This window comes from Podarcis vaucheri (genome assembly GCF_965113315.1).
Source record: "Podarcis vaucheri genome assembly, chromosome: 15".
NCBI classification, from domain to species: Eukaryota; Metazoa; Chordata; class Lepidosauria; order Squamata; family Lacertidae; genus Podarcis; species Podarcis vaucheri.
This window is the reverse complement of record NC_138753.1, coordinates 36,698,904-36,711,346: the sequence shown is the minus strand read 5'-3', so window position 1 is coordinate 36,711,346 and position 12,443 is coordinate 36,698,904. Positions and strand designations below refer to the sequence as shown.

The window sequence follows — 12,443 nt, the reverse complement described above, 5'->3', positions numbered from 1 at the left end:
GGCGACTATGGGGTTGCGGCGCTCATCTCGCTTTCAGGCCAAGGGAGGCAGTGTTTGTCCACAGACAGCTTTCTGGGTCATGTGGCCAGCAGGACTAAACCACTTCTGACATAATGGAGCACAGTGATAGAAACCAGAGTGCACAGAAAGACCGTTTGCCTTCCCGCCACAGCAGTACCTATTTATCTACTTGCACTGACATGCTTTCGAACTGCTAGGTTGGAAGGAGCTGGGACAGAGCAACGGGAGCTCACCCCGTCGCGGGGATTTGAACCGCCGACCTTCTGATCAGCAAGCCCAAGAGGCTCAGTGGTTTACACCACAGAATTTAGCTGGATACAACTCATGTTTTTTAACTGTTTCCCCACCAGCTGTTTTCCCACTCAAAAACTCCTCCCTCCACCTGCTTATTCCATGGTGGATTTTTGGGTATGCTGTAATACTTCCATTAGAGAAACAAACTTCATTACTGCTTGCAAGTAAGGATGGGGGAGAATTTCAATCCAGTTCACATTTAAAGGTGAATCTGCCTAATTTGCACTTTCCGACGTGGTACGGGGACTGAAACACAGCCGTCCTTTGAAATTTGCATTTCTCCTTATTTTGAAATGCAGTTCTCCAGCCAAGTAATTTGTACAAAAATGCATATACTAGGGTTAAGTGTGCACAAAATGCAAATATTACTGGAAATAAAATGCATTATATGGAAAATGTGTGTATATGGCAAAGCACTAAGGATATAGAACAGCACCACATATTGGCTGGAGGAGTTGCTTTTATGATCATGAAAATGAAAAATGAATAAGAAGCCAATGGCAAATATGGAGGAGGAGGAGGAGGAAGAAGAAGAAGAAGAAGAAGAAGAAGAAGAAGAAGAAGAAGAAGAAACCCTAAAATAGCCAAAATAATCATGTGTATTTAGTGCAAAATGTCTTGAACTTTGACCAACAATTCAAAGGCTGCAGTAAAAGTGCCCCAAAAGTATACAGCTGCTTTCAGCAGGGCTCACGTGACCTAAGGAACCAATAGGGTGCCATCTGCCCTCATATAATTGCTCACACTGGCCTGTTTCCTGAGTGCAAGCTGCTCAAGGACCATCTGAAGTCCTGCTTAGCCTCTACTGTACTGAGTTGGCAGCCTGCACTTACTAGTCAAGGTAGAGGGAACAGAGCACAGTTCTGTTATTTCATGACGCTATGCTCTCCTGGGTCAGTGTTTTGAGACACATGCTATTGCTGGGTATGTTACTTGTAATCGTATTGTTTGTTCAATGAGTCCTCCAGCTCTGGGACTTTTTGCTCTGTGGTTGTAGCTGGACTTTCATGGCTTCGAAAGGGGACCAGGAGAGACATGCCTCTTCCATATTTCACTGAGATGGAAACCACATTGCTTTTCTGCAATGACTCAGTGCAGAGGCTGGCTTCCCCCTCCCCCATGCTTTTGTTTTAATTTATATTTTTTTAAAAAAAGAATTTCAAAACTGACAAGCCTGTTTGATTTCCCAGGCATTTTCCTGCCTACTGAGCTTCCTCACATGTCCACAGGCAGAATGGGGGACCAGTGAAGTCCATGAATTTTTTGTCCAAGATTGATTTGGCCTGTAGCACCATCTGAACATTTCTGCTGGCCTGAACCCACTCCCCCCCCCCCCACAATCCTTTCTGTCAAAAGACCTCCTAGTGACTCATGCTCAGAAAAAGCACAAGGCCTGGAGATTATCCCAGAAGGATTTAACCCATTTTTCAAAGCTAAACTCTGCTTAGGAAGATTATAGCACAGTTTATCCAAGAGTAAATAGTGCTTATTTCAAACTCTGACTACACAACAGGGCCTGGCTTCCTAGGGTGGCCATGCCTCCTGTTTTACAGAAGGATGTCATCTATTTGGAGGCTGGTCAGAAGACAATCCTCTGTTTGAAGTACTGCCTGGTCCAATTGTGGTTTAAAGGTCAAGAACCAAACATAGCAGGAGCTGGGGCCTAAAGATTCCTATTAGCACAGTAAGGGATGCGGGCGCTGTGGGTTAAACTGCAGAGCCTAGGACTTGCCGATCAGAAGGTTGGCTGTTCAAATACCCGCAACGGAGTGACCTCCTGTTGCTTGGTCCCTGCTCCTGTCAACCTAGCAGTTCGAAAGAACGTCAAAGTGGCGGGAAGGTAAACGGTGTTTCCGTGCGCTGCTCTGGTTCGCCAGAAGCGGCTTAGTCATGCTGGCCACATGACCCGGAAGCTGATAAAGCGAGATGAGCGCCGCAACCCCAGAGTCGGCCACGACTGGACCTAGTAGTCAGGGGTACCATTTTAGTCCATATGGTGCCTGACTCCCATCATCCCTTAGCTTTGGGCCAGGCAGACTGGAAAGGTCAATCAGGAGTAGCTATTGTATTGCCCTTGAGATGTTCTGCACTCCTGTTATTCCCAGCCAGCAGGGCTGATGGTCAAGGATGATGAGAGTTGCAACCCCAAAGCTTCTGGTGTTGGCTACCCATGACCTAAACTAGAGTTGCCATACATCCAGAATTTCCCAGATATATCTGGAATACTGCAGTCGGCAGCAGCTCAATAACTTTGGCCAAAAAACACAACTCAACAACTTTTCTGTCCGGATTTTCACTGTTTGAAATATGGCAACCCTGTCTAAAGCACGGTTTGGATGAATATTTGAAATCCCATGAATTACCTGAGGTCTTGCTTCTTGAACTCTTGTTACTGCATTAGTGGAGTAGTGGCGGATTTGCTCTGCTTCAGATTGTTCTGTGACTCTTGCTGACACATTGCACAACAAATGCAGGACAAAAATACACCAGGGTGCTATGACCGAAAACTAAACAGTGTGGCCATTCCCAAACGTTTGCAAGTGCAAACAGCGTTGAGAGTAGGATTGGGTGCATGTACCTCAAGATCATCAAAAGCACAAATCATCATGAATGTTCAATACGCATGATATTTGAAGAAACCCTTATTCACATTTTATAGTTGAAATGGGTGGCAAGGGGCATGCATTGTATTATTTAATAGATTTTATTTTCATATATTCATATCCTGCATTTTGAGCCTAGACCCCTCTCCTGCCAGCCAGTTAGCATGACCAGTGTTGAAAACAATTCATAAAATGAGCAATCTGTCTTCTTAAGAAAGAATAACAATGAATCGGAAACATGTTTATGTCCTGTGCAATTCTACACATGTTCACTCAGACATAAGCTTCACTGTGTTCAATGGGGCTTGCTCCCAGGTAAGTGCTCATAAGATTGCAGCTGTAAGCATGCACGGGCACACACACACACACACACACACACACACAAATCCCATGACAGCAGTCAGGCTTGAACTATTTTTTTTTCAGGACCACCCAGCAACAGAACAAAATCTTGCTGACTCTGATACTGACTCTCCTTTCAGAAAAGTTGTCCTAGACATTTTCTTTATGGAAGATGGATCACACTGAGTTGACAACCATCCAAAATTGACATGAACTGTATGGCTTTGTCTAGTGTTCAACCCAGTTATTGGTCCATATAGAGATATACAGGAAATAGTGGGATGAGCAGTAAATGTATATTGAATGGTGAACTGTATGCACAGTGAAGAAATTGCAGGACAAATCTGACCACATTCCCAACATGGCAGTCTGGCCAGTGGTGATTCAACTTGCTGCAAAGTTATGCTTCATGGTCATAATATTAAAGAATTGTTAGTTTGGGTGCAGCAGCTGTATGTCTGAGTATTCGGGTATATTAAGGGTATATTAAGTCAGACCACTGGTCCTTCTTGTTCAGTATTGCCTACAATGACTGACAGTGACTTTTCAATGGTTTCAGACTGGGAATATTCCCAACCCTAGAGATGCTGGGGATTTATCTGAAAGGGTGACATATACACCATGGATTACACAGGATCATCATGAAGGAGGAGGAGGAGCACAAGACAATGGCAACTACTACAACAAAGTGAGTTGCATAAGGTTGGCACAGTTCCAGAACACAGCAGGCCTGCACAGCTTACACAATCTCTGGCAGCCTGGAATGGCATCACAAACCCATTTCCATGCCTACCCAAGACTTCAGAAACAGAGGCTACACCCACAGCAACACAGCAGAGGGCTTGCATCCTGCTCGGTGGGTGGGAAGCTCAACAGGCCTGAGCCACATTTGTCAAACTTTTGGGAATCCCCCGTCCGGCTTTGATGTGCCTCAAAAAGCCAGACCATCAAGGATTATTCTGCTTGCCAAGAAACAGAGCTTAGCTGGCTTTGAAAGGGCAGGCCATTGCGATAGATGAGAAAGGAGGCATGCGGGTAGAGCTTCTCTCTGTCCTATCTCATCTATCTTGGAGGTGGTTCTTCTCGATTAGGGCCTCCCATGCCTTTCTCAAAAACAATCTGCTGTTGTGGAGTCCAGCTCTGGTCTGTTACATGGAGCTGCCTCGTAGCAGATCAGACTATCTGTCCAGGGAGAACCATTTGTCTACTCTGACTGGCAGCATATCTTCCAGGTCTCACACCCTGCTACCTGGTCATTTTAAGTGTGGATGCTAGAGAGTGAATCTGTAAGTAAGGGCTGCAGCACAATAGTACAGCAAGTTCCTTGTACACGCCAAAGGTCCCAGGTTCAACCCGTCCAGGAAAGGCTGGCAGGGAAGAGTCCCATCTGAAATCTTGGATATTTTCTGCCATCTCAGTGTAGACAAGGGTTGTTGTTGTTGTTTAGTCATTTAGTTGTGTCCGGCTCTTCGTGACCCCAATGTACCAGAGAATTCCAGGCACTCCTGTCTTCCACTGCCTCCCACAGTTTGGTCAGACTCATGTTTGTAGCTTCGAGAACACTGTCCAACCATCTCGTCCTCTGTCGTCCCCTTCTCCTTGTGCCCTCCATCTTTCCCAACATGAGGGTCTTTCCCAAGGAGTCTTCTCCTCTCATGAGGTGGCCAAAGTATTGGAGCCTCAGCTTCAGGCTCTGTCCTTCCAGTGAGCACTCAGGGCTGATTTCCTTAAGAATGGAGAGGTTTGATCTTCTTGCAGTCCATGGGACTCTCAAGAGCCTCCTCCAGCACAGAATTCAAAAGCATCAATTCTTTGGTGATCAGCCTTCTTTATGGTCCAGCTCTCACTTCCATACATCACTACTGGGAAAGTAGACAATGGTAGGGAAGCTGTTTCAGTCCGAAGGCCATATTCCCTCATAGGCAGCCTTCCAGGGGCCACACGCCACTGGTCGGTGGGGCCAGAGGCAATGGTCGGTGGAGTAATGAATGAATAAACTATAGTGATCAAGTAACCAAAGCCTCCCCCATCCTCCTTCCAGCAAGAGGCATTATCAGAGTTCACTGGTACATTTCAGCCAGGCAAAAAGAGGGGTGCGAAGTAAAAGAAGGGGTGGCTGGAGAAAGTGTGCATACCCTCCAACATGTCAAGGCAAAAAAACAGGCCACGCATCTCCAGGGGCCACACTCCTGCACAAGTCACAAGATCCGCACAAGATCATGGTCTCAGAAGACGTGCTTTTTTTTGAGGCTTCATAATCTCGTGCAAAAATGCAGAATGTCCTGATTTTATCAGGGTGACTGAGGGTTATGAGTGTGTGATCTGGGTGGGAAGAACCTCAAAGGCCAGAGAGAGAGGCTTGGAGGGATGCCTGTGGCTCCTGGACTCAAGTCCCCCCACCCCGGCCCGCTATGGACCAACTTGGTATCAGGCAAATGCCTATTATCAGTGGTTCCCAACCTTTCTCTTTTTTTGCCATACCCACCTAAGCATCTCTAAAATCCTGATGCCTGCCCCCGTGACATATAATTCTTATTATTCGAAAAGTGAGCTCCTATTCATGTGGAGGAAGCCTAAAAGGCCATTAACTTGGTCTAAACAAACTTCCAAATTGTCCCCCTTAAAAATCAAATTGCCCCCCGTGGGGCATGTCTGGCATACGAAAAAAACACAAAAACCTTATGCTTTGCCCCGTCTGTCCTCAAGTAGAGATGGAAAGGCCTGGGGGGGGGGGACAGAAAAAAACAGGTTTTTTCCAAAGCCGTTTTTTAGGTCCATGAGAAAAATGACAAAGAGGAAGAGCAAGAAGAAATGGAAAATGATAGCAGTACAGTAGTTCAGAAAATGAGATAGAATAAATTGCATGTATATGTTGTGTCTTCTGGTTTTGTTTTGTTTTTTTAAAAAAAACACTACTCAAAGGGTAGACCTTCTATGGAGCTTAAATACTGAGGTGGACCTTAACTTTATTTGCTGTTGGTGCTAAGGGGCAAATCTGATTATTTTTTATGTTGATGGTTTCTTGCTTTTTTTCTTTTGAGGGAAAGGGGGGTGATTACCTGTTTTATTGCAAGCACAATACTTTTATCTACGCTGTGTTTCACCCAATTCGTAAAACTACTCCACACTGAACTTTTTTCAATTTTTCCAAAATTTCCATTTTCCCCAGAAGAAAAAATGTTTTCTCATGGCTTCAAAATTTCCAGAACTTTTACATCTCTAGACATGTGCCCCATGTTGGGAACTACAGGCCTATATCCTAGACTTACACTACCATCAGTTCACGCATGATGGATATATGATCATTAAAGAGTTGGAGGCGTTTGAATGGACCATTTCATTCTTAGTTTTCTTCACATAAACAGGCCAAGGGCCTAATGATTTCAAGGTAAAGCTTTTTTATATTTATTAAGACAATTCAGGGAACATTTTCAAGCCCTGCTGACATCACTGTAATAAATCACCATCTTGTCTTGCGGTAGAAGAAAAGCCAAAATACTGTCAGGTCTGATTTTTTCTGGCTACTCAAGTCTCATGAGCAAACCATGTGTTTTTAATCAACAAATCTTTGTTTTGCATTGCTGGGACCCCAGAACTCTTTAAATAGTTAGCTTTTACCAGAGGGATACTTTAAATTCAACGCGCTGCTTCCTCACTGGAAAGATTAGGAAACAGGACACCACATTACAGATTTACCAGGCTTGTCTTGGTCTTTGGGAAACTTGTTTTTGTTACAGTCCTCGATGGCCTGCAGGGCTTCCCGTTTCTCTCCTCTGGCTTAATTGGACAAGTCCTTCCCTCATCCATGTACACACACACACACACACGTGCGCACACCCCTACCTATCAACATTTGTTGCTCATGTCATAACACGCAAATCAACCTCGGCCAAAACAGAGGGGCCCGGTTCTTCCAGCAGGAGGTGCCAAGCATGATGAGAGAGGAAATGGTTAAGTGTGGTCTGCTTTGCAAGTGAAGCAGCATAAAGAAACCGTGGGTTTTCCATTCCCAACCAAGTACTCAAAAGCAGGGGTTGGGGACCTTTTTCAGCTCAAGGGCCACATTCCATTTGCTGTAACTTCCCAGGGGCCACATGCCAGTGGCCAGAGGCCAATGTGAGCAGAAAAACAAATGCAATAGTAGGCTAGTTTACAAGCACACACACACACACACACAGCTTTCTCAATTCTTCATGCAGGCAAGCAAAAGGCATTATCAGAGTTCAAGGACACATTCCAGCCAGACAAAAACATCCAGAGCACAACTCAAGGTCCCTGAGGGGTGCAGCCTGAGGTGGGGGCCTGGCCTGGTGTCCTGTTCTCACTGGGCACCTGAGTAACCAGGGGACAGCAGCAGCAACACCAATGTGGGCAGCAAATAGAGCATTGTCCAGAGCCTGTGTCCAGGCAGCAGGGTGTACAACGAAGGGTCAGGCAAGAGGCAAAATTGCAGCAGTCCAAAGTCAGAGTCCATGCCAGAATGATTTGCAACAAGGGCCTTGAGAGAGGCAGGGTCACAGCAATCCATGGTCAGGTTTAGCAGGGGATCCAAAAGCAGGCAGAGCCCAAACCTGAGACATAGACACTGTTCCAGCAACACTTTCAGCCAGCACAGAGTGACTGTATTACTGATTTTTATGAGGAACGGCTAAGGGAGCTGGGCATGTTTAGCCTGGAGAAGAGGAGGTTAAGGGGTGATATGATAGCCATGCTCAAATATATAAAAGGATGTCATATAGAGGAGGGAGAAAGGTTGTTTTCTGCTGCTCCAGAGAAGCGGACACGGAGCAATGGATCCAAACTACAAGAAAGAAGATTCCACCTAAACATTAGGAAGAACTTCCTGACAGTAAGAGCTGTTTGACAGTGGAATTTGCTGCCAAGGAGTGTGGTGGAGTCTCCTTCTTTGGAGGTCTTTAAGCAGAGGCTTGACAACCATATGTCAGGAGTGCTCTGATAGTGTTTCCTGCTTGGCAGGGGGTTGGACTCGATGGCCCTTGTGGTCTCTTCCAACTCTATGATTCCACATGACCAAACAAAACAAAACAAACCCCTACTTCTGACTGCAGCCTCCAGAGATAGTAGCTGGCCTCCAGAAGAGCTGACTTTTATCTAGTTCTCTGGTTATATACTGGGGGAGGCAGGGGCTCTACATTCCAGACTCTGGTTTCAAGGTCATAATGAAACGGGAGATACCTGGATCTTCTTTCATGCCCCTTCAGATAGCCTCCTCAGCTTGCTTGTAAATGCAGCATGTTCTGCCCACTTGGCACACAAATGTCAAGGCTGAGAATAAATTTGGAACACAACCCCATGCAAGCACATGGGTGATAGTCATGGGGTGATTCAACATTCACTGAGCAGGCACAGCTAAGGAAAATGTGCACGATGACCACCAACCAAAACACATTTATAGGAACACAAGAGGAGCAGCATGCAGTGCCCCCGGACTGTCACTATTTTGCAGGAAGGATTCAAGCGCATACCAGAGATTTAGATTTGCATAATTAACTTGGATTAAAGTGCTCTGTCACCCTAATAAAACAAAGCCACTTTTTTTAAAGAAAGAAAAAAGAAACAGGGCTTTTGCAGTTAGGAAAGTGACAAGGAATGCCTTTAAAAGGGTGGGGCGGATGAATGAAGATTTATAAACACCCTGAAAATAAATCAAGGTGAATGCTCATTATCTGACAGTCTCCCTGAAAATAAAGCAGAACAAAGGTTCAATAAAGACTGGGCATAGGTGTTATGTACTAAGCTTGGATCCTAGAACAATACAGTGGTGCCCCGCAAGACGAATGCCTCACAAGACGAAAAACTCGCTAGACGAAAGGGTTTTTTGGTTTTTGCGTTGCTTCACTAGACCAATTTCCCTATGGGCTTGCTTTGCAAGATGAAAACGTCTTGCGAGTTTGTTCGCTTTTTTCTTAAAGCCGCTTGAAGAGGCGCAGTTGCGACGGACCATGCTTCGCAAGACGAAAAACATCGCAAGACGAAAAGACTCGCGGAACGAATTAATTTCGTCTTGCAAGGCACCACTGTAGGCAAGTAGGATCCTAGAATGCAACAACTGATTGGCCTGCAGGAAAGACCAATCAGGCTCCAGGAGGGAAGCAGAATCAGCCAATCAGATGGGACTCATTGTGTAAATAATGTATATAAAAAGCCTGAGGTTTGGGGGGGGCAATAAAATCACTGTTTTTCAAGCTGCAATAAAGAACATAAAATCGCTACAGGACTCCGAGTATATTTCAATAGTCTAACCACCACATAAGCTTTGTGCAAGCAAATTGGGATAAATGCTAAAAAAACAGGACAGGTTGTCTCACAAACCATCTAGGTTTGTCTCTTGCCATCTAGGTTCCACTTCACAATTACCCCAAACAGGATAGAAGACCATTGTTCATTTAACATGTACAAATTATTTTATCTATGCAAATCTGTCATCCTTTTGGGACAGTAGACTGCTGGTGCTACGACTAATTCTCTACTGCTTTTGAAATTTATCAAGATTGCCTTGATTTCAGACTTTTCATCTATCTAGAGTGCTACAAAACACTTGGCTATATATGATGGGAGTATCCAAAACAATACATACAGTAGGTAATTGTAAGGAATACGATAAGCATTGTGTGGCGAGAAATTAGATCAAACCAAAGCTTCCTACCAGGACACAATAATTCTTTAAATTAATTAAGAAAAAACAAGCTCGGGGAATTAATATCTAATTTGTTGGTTAACCGCATGAACATAGATTGGGAAGTAAAAGGAATGCCATGAACATGTTTTTTGAAAGTATTCAGGGTTCAAGAGTAGTAATGGATTGATCTATAGTCCATTATAGGGAACAAACTGAAGTAGTTTTAACAACACATCTGTCTGAGTCAAAGCACTGTACAAAATCAAATAAACAATTCAAAAGATTCCCACAAGTAACAAAATGCAAAATTAGCAGCATTCGGAGTGCATTAACATAGCTGAGAGATCCAGTTCCAAAATAACGCTAGCTAAAAAGCTACCATCGGCAAGGAAAGTCGCATGTTAAGTAAAAATTCAGTCCATACTGGCAACACCACCCAGTGACAAAAATGTACTGTATCAACACCATACATTTAAAGAACATCCAATGCACATATAAAGCACATGACTTCCCCCCAAAAAAATAAATAAATATGGGAACCATTGCTTTCCCCTCAGAAATCTACAATCTGAAGCACCCTTAACAAACTACAGTCCCCAGAATTCTTTGGGGGCAGTCATGTGCTTTAACTGTGGGCTTGTCCACACTTCTGATTGCCCCGTGCCCAGAAAACATGGGACTGGGCAGTTTCCCACTTGACCTGAGCTTTCTAGGTACGAATCCACGTGGTTTTCCCCTTGCCCCACTCCTTTTCCTGCAGTACATATTGGCAATGTTGTGAATGGGGTTCCCAATTTATGCATCCTATTACCCAAATAAATAGGAAGAGCAGGGAAGTGAGTGGCAACATTCAGTACAATCTTAGTACACACTGGCATCCTGGTTGCCCAGTGAAAGAATAAGTCCTATACTTGTGTGAGAGAGAAAGTTTCAGTGACCCAGCCATGTAGCTGTAGCCACCAACTTCCTCCCATCCATTCAGTCTCTCAAGGAATGTGAGGCTTCCCCTCCCACTAGATTATGGGTGAACTTTCCCCTCTCCATGAACTCCTGTTAGCTCTGGCATCTCCTGAGCACATCTGATCCAGAGGAGTTGGTTGTGAAGCTAGGAATATCCCCCCCCCCTCCACCCCTGCTAGCAAAGCATGAATGCAACTTTGAAACACACACTTCTGTGACCCCTCTCCCACACAGCCCGGAGAGATCAAAGCCCTCGTCAGGGAATCAAAGCATGTGACGGGCAGGTGTCCATCCCCCTCAACAGGCCTATGATGAATCAAACTGCCTGACCCACAAGGAGATCAAACAGGACTCCCACTGACTTTTGGTTAAAGCCAGCCTTCAAGCCACCCTAATTAAAGTTTCCTTCCCCCAACAAACACATACAGACTTTCTTCTAAGCTGACCACTGTCCCATGACCACCTCCATTTCCCTCTCCTTCGTCTCTCCTCAAACAAAGGATGCCTAAGAGTTTTGAGGAGGGAAAAATCAATCTGAGCTTCCAGAGGAGTCAGAGACACAGCACACCTCAGCCTGAGCCCTTTTACTTGGTTCGATTTCATCCCCCAAAAGTGCTGCAAACCCCATCAGATGGATTTCCTGGTTTCTGAGGGTGGCTTCCTAGCAGAATACCTTTAGTACTCAGGTGCAGAAAGTTCAAAATAAGTATTTTGGCTCAGAAAGGGCCTCTTTGCCATCAGAATGGCAACATGAAAGCATTAAGAGCCATCAACCTCAGCAAAATACATGGATGATAAAGGATCTTACTTTCCCGTGTTCTCAAGAGAGAAATGGCCTATTTCAGCCACACATGTGCCATTCAACATGGGTAGGAGTCACATGTGTGTGTTACCTGTGTACTAGGCCCCAAATGCACCCTAATACATTTAAAGCTAGATCAATCCCTCCTCCCATGGAACTCTGAAAATTGTTCTGATCAGGAAGTGCCTTTAATTTGGGGTTTGATATAGTGTGTGTGTGTGTGTGTGTGTGTGTGTGTGTGTGTGTAAAGCATAAACTCTATTAAACATATTTTCTTTTTCCAAAGATGGCAATAAGTTACAGATTAGAAGAAAACAAACTATTAAAATATACATCTAAATAGTACAGCACAAACAAATACAATGGTTGCATTTAAATATTGTCAATTAAGTGTGCAAACTGAGTAGAAAAAAGGAACGTGTAAATTATGTAAACCCTAGCAGATTAGAAATATACACATTTGTATTTAGGAGCTATACATCTTTGTTGGCAAAGAGCTTCAGCATAAGATATAAAAAGGGTCCAGGTTGCCATTGTGTTGGTATTTGACACTGGATTCCTGGCCTACCCAACTTGTTAAGTAATGTAGGCTGGATGTTGTTCCTCCCATTAGCAAACTCACATGGTACATTCAGGATAGCTAGCTCAGTTGGTTAGATCTTGGTGCTGATAACACCAAGGTTCCAAGTTTGATCCCCATATGGAATAGCTGCCTATTCTTAAATTGCAGGGAGCTGGACTAGTCTCAGGGGTCAGCAAACTTTTTCAGCAGGAGGCCGGT

General features: G+C 44.5%; 1 long non-coding RNA gene across 1 annotated transcript in view; it reads right to left on the bottom strand.

Annotated features, from left to right (window-relative positions):
- The window catches only part of LOC309519666, a 43,306-nt gene extending 35,441 nt beyond the window's left edge, over positions 1-7,865 (bottom strand). The window contains exons 1-2 of the long non-coding RNA XR_014213949.1: positions 6,957-7,865; positions 5,939-5,981 (exon numbers count right to left, since the gene is read on the bottom strand). This is a non-coding gene — a long non-coding RNA (uncharacterized lncRNA). The remainder of the gene's footprint in view (positions 1-5,938; positions 5,982-6,956) is intronic.
- Between the last annotated feature and the right edge of the window lie 4,578 nt (positions 7,866-12,443).